This window comes from Vigna radiata, chromosome 5 (genome assembly GCF_000741045.1).
Source record: "Vigna radiata var. radiata cultivar VC1973A chromosome 5, Vradiata_ver6, whole genome shotgun sequence".
In the NCBI taxonomy this organism is placed as follows: Eukaryota; Viridiplantae; Streptophyta; class Magnoliopsida; order Fabales; family Fabaceae; genus Vigna; species Vigna radiata.
Genome location: NC_028355.1, coordinates 12877782 through 12882688, shown reverse-complemented (window position 1 = coordinate 12882688; position 4907 = coordinate 12877782). Strand labels below are relative to the sequence as shown.

The window sequence follows — 4907 nt, the reverse complement described above, 5'->3', positions numbered from 1 at the left end:
AAGACTAAGAATTGGCTAGGAGTGTATTACTATGCTCTCTTCTGCCAGGGATGCAAAACCTAGAGCCCCAGGGTGCTTTAAATAGTGCCAGACGCGTCCCAAAGTGCGGCGCGGTCCAAACGAATCAAACCAGAGCAGAATCAGGGTCTGATCCACGTTAAATCACGCTCAAGCATCGCAGGGAGCTCGCCCAAGCGTGAATCAAGGCTTTTGTGAGGCTTGGGTGCCAGTTTTGGACGCCCGAGCTTCAGGCGTCTGTCGCCCGGGCGTCAGGTCCGTCGCCCGGGCGACCAGCGGTGAATTTAGCTTCGCTGTTTTTCATTCATGTCGCCTGGGCTTCGGGTTTCCTTCCTTTTTGGTGCCTTTTTTTTACCCCTTTTGAGCTCCTCCTTCATGGCTTTTCACTTTTTCTTCCAATATTGCTTCAATCTCTGTCAAAACAAGAGGAATTTGTTAGAAAACAGTTAAAATCAACCTCAACTCTCTTATTCACACAATTTACTGAAAATATATGAGTCCAAACAAGTTTCTAAGTGAAAAAGGATGTTTTTAGTATCAAAATCACATAGCAAATAACGGTATTTTAATCCGTTATCATACACACTCTCATGCTTAAGTATTATAAATTCATTAACTTCATAAAAATTAAAGTTAAAAATTGTACAAACAATATCAGAAAATATACTGTATAATAAATCATCCATGTTAGAAAAAAGTTAAACCTGTGTAATGATATTAGTTAAACTGCATAATAAATAGTGTAGTTGTAGTTGGAAACCTGGTCTTTTCAGCACTCTACTGTTGTGAAGATTGAAATTGGTCAGCTAGGGCAATTTTATTAAGGTTAAATTCGTTATTTGCAAATGTTAATCATTTTTATCAAATGTCACATTCACGATTCCAAACTCAACAAGATAACATGAGTAATTATGCTACTCTCAAAAGTTGGATACAATTTATTAGCCTAACCATAAAATCCTGCTATGCGTTTTATTTTTCCATTAATTAGTATTTTAAGTCTTCGACAATTACTACATGTGATATACCATTATTTGTTATAAACTTGGACTAATATCATGCAATGGTTAAGGCATCACAACCAAATTGACTGATAGGGAGAGAGATAACATGCCAACACAATACCAGCTACAAATAAAAGTAAGGAAAAAAACTCACACTCCACCTATGCAACAGGGACTTCCTTTGCACTTCCTTCTGCAATGTTCTCCTCCGTCAGATTCTCGCAGCACCTCTTCAAAAACTCACACTCCACCTCTATTTCTTTCACCACAACACATGCACTCAAGTTAGAGAGAGAAAAAAACAAACCAAACAAAAACATAAAACACACGAAATTGATCGGAACCTTGTTAAGAGTGTTGTGCTCTTTCTACAATAAAATACCTCGACGAACGCCTAGTTTCCAAACAAGGAACCAACACGAAGACATACAGATGCGAGGAACCAACATGAAAATTGTTTGAAGATTGTGATACGGGGAACCAAACGGATGCAGGGAACCACAAATCTTGAAGAAATTGTTTGAAGTTTAGATTATGCTCAAGGAATGAAAGGAGGTTTGGGAGATTGAAGGCAGCGGGAAGGAAGAATTAGGGTTTGGGGAGAAATTTAGATTATGCTGAAGGAATGAAGGCGCGGGAGCAGGTAAGGGAAAATTATTATAAAAATTAAAAAAATATATATTTCGGGGCGGTTTTCTTATGAACTCTCAGGAACTTTTAAAAAAAAATAAAAAAATTAACTACGATTTGAGTGTTTCATCCTACATCTACAACCTCTGATCCTGCACCTCAAAAAATTTCAATTTTAACCTTAATGCATATTTTTTTAATTTTTTTTTCTGGATAAAGTCAGTTAGCATCTCTCTAAGTTTTTTTCTTTTTTATTAAAGTCATTTTGCACCTTTCTAATAGATTTTGAAATCTGTACAAATTTTAAAATGTTTTTCATAAATTTTTAATTAATAAATTAAAATTAATTAATTGTTAAATTTTAAATAAAAAAACAAAATTTAAAAAAAAATATTTATCGAATTTTAATTTTCAATAAACTATTATTTTAATTAAAATTTCATAATTATTTAATTTAATTAAAATTCTAATATTATTTAATATATGATTTATATTAAAATAATAATTATTAAAATATGATTACAATAGTTATTAAAATATGATTTATATTACAATAATAATTATATTAAAAAATAAAAATAAAATAATTAAAATAAAATAGTAATAATAAAAATAAAAATAATTATATAAAATTTGATTTAATATATTAAATTATATTAAAATATTAAATTAAATTTAATAATTATTAAATTTTAAATAAAAGAATTTGTAAAAAGCTTGTTTATCTAATATAAAATATGTTAACGAAATTCTGTAAACAAATTTTTTAAAATTTTGTTTTTTATTTGAAATTTAATTTAAAATTCTAATATTATTTATAGTATTTTTAAACAATTTTTTTAATATTTTTTATTGCTACTTTTATTTTGATTACATTTGTTTTTATTTTTTTAATATAACTATTATAATAGTAAAAATTATATTTTTATAATTATTAAGTTATAAATTTATGTTAAATAATGTTAAATTTTAAATTAAATTAGATTATTATTAAATTTTAAATCTAGAAATGAATTTTAAAAAATTTATGAAAGACATTTTAAAATCTGTACAAATTTTAAAGTATGTACACATTTCAAAATCTGTAATAAAGGTGCATGGTGACTTTAATAAGTAAGAGAAAAACTTAGAGAGGGGTGTAACATCCCTGATTTTTGAGATGTCAAGACGATTTTTTTTTTCAAAACATTACCTTTCCAGAAAATATTCATTAAAGGTGATCAAACTTTACTCTATTGAGATGCGAAAGCAAAACATATATATCACTTTTACATAAAAAATATAGCAAATCTGAAAACTCTTTAAATAATAAACAATTAATCCCGAAATCAATATCCCCAACTCTCGTCAGCTACTTCAATCCGATCTTATCTGCAACGCCATCTGGAAATTTCAAGGATTGCTATCTTCCGTTTGGTTCATTACAAGGTTGATAAGATCCCATTCTTCACGAGACACTCCCACATTTTGTTTTTTTTGGCAAGGCACAAATGTATCTAGGATTGATTTCCATGTTCTCTTACGACTAGGGTCTATCTTCCCCGTTTCACCAAGACAACATATTTTATATCCCCCTTCCTTCTAACCCCAAAACTGCCTATACATATAACCTCCCTTCCACTAACCCAATATTCTATTAATATTCTACGCCCTGTCTCTCATATGCAACGACTTGGAAAAGAAAATTTAAAACCTAACTTGACCCGGTATCATGAAGGAAAACAAACCAGATAAAACCTACGCTTATCTTTTTTCTAAAACTAAGGAAACTAATTATAATTAATTAAAACAATTCTTCCTTTCACAAAATATAAACATATTAAAATAAATCTCTTGCATAAGGGAATAACGAAAAGATAATAAAACAACCCTACCAATACAATTAATATACCATATCAGTCAGTTAACTTTCCCTCCCATATACCCGTAATGAAATAATTATTAGTTAATTTTTATACAACTCCTAAATACTTTAATCACTTAATTCCATATCAATTAAATGTTTAATATTAAAATTTACAACAAAATAAAAATAAGATATTTTTATTTTATCGGGGTATTACATTCTCCCCAACTTCAAAAATTTTCGTCCTCGAAAATTGTACTCATCAAGTGACATACATTATGCAAACATTTATAACTTCCCAAAAACTTCACGCAACAGTATGATGATCACATCACTATGCCATAAAGAATTTCTTTTACTACACCCATTATTCAATTTTTTCCAAATTATTTTGAACTTTTATACTAAAAATCATATTATTTAATATGATATCTAATATAATTTTCTGAAACATATGTACACTACTACTTATTATAGAATAAAGTAACATATATTCAACTTTTAATAACTACTCATAACTACTTTGATATCAAACTTCACCACATTAAAGGTTTATTCTCATCAAATAACATTTAATTATTAGTAAAAACACTCCATACCAATTTTCATTTATATATCACATATAACGAAACAATTATAATAATACAATTATCAATTAAAGTATAAGCTCACAAACACTCCTACTTAAATCAAATTCACCACCTAATAACACATTGTTAATCCAACTCCAACCCATACAAACCATGCCAATACTCTCAATCACTATCGTCATATGTTTTCTTCGGTATTCAGCAAGCACGACCTATTCACCTAAACAGAGCCTACGCACCACAGTTTATTTATGTGTTTATTAAAAGAGATTAAATGTTAAGAAAATAATAATAAATATTTTTAAGTTTATAATTAAGTTGTAAGGAAAATCAACTTGAAAAATGATTTATAAATTTAAAATATCAATATATTTGTAAAAATATAAATAATAGACATTGTAAAAATCATACGATAAACATTTGTAAAATTATAGAGTAGATTGTCTAAAAATATGAAGGATGTGCAAAAATATGTAAGGTAAACTTACTAAAAATACAAATCAATGTAGGAATAAACACAACAAATTTAGTATGTATTATTAGATTCGTCTAATTAGTATATGGATATACTCATTTAATGTGTATTGTTTTACTCATTTAATCGGATATAAATGGACGAGTTTAATATATATTGTGAGATTCGTTTAATCAGATAATGGATAAAGTCATCTAATGTGTATTAATAGACTTCGTCTAATATATACTCATATAATCATGTATAGACAAACTCATTTAATGTGTGTTGCAAGACTCGTCTGATTAGCGTATGAAATGACTCCTCTAATGTCTTTTGTTATACTCGTTTAATCGATGTATAGA

At 28.3% G+C, this 4907-nt stretch overlaps 1 long non-coding RNA gene across 2 annotated transcripts; it reads right to left on the bottom strand.

Moving 5' to 3' along the window:
• LOC106761751 lies at window positions 1–1824 on the bottom strand. 2 transcript variants are annotated; one of them, XR_001375700.2, is made up of 3 exons: window positions 1367–1824; window positions 1177–1281; window positions 1–431 (listed from the first exon to the last, which is right to left on the bottom strand). It is a non-coding gene; the product is annotated as an uncharacterized LOC106761751 (long non-coding RNA). The 2 variants fall into 2 exon arrangements; XR_001375701.2 differs by having other exon boundaries at window positions 1405–1824.
• Between the last annotated feature and the right edge of the window lie 3083 nt (window positions 1825–4907).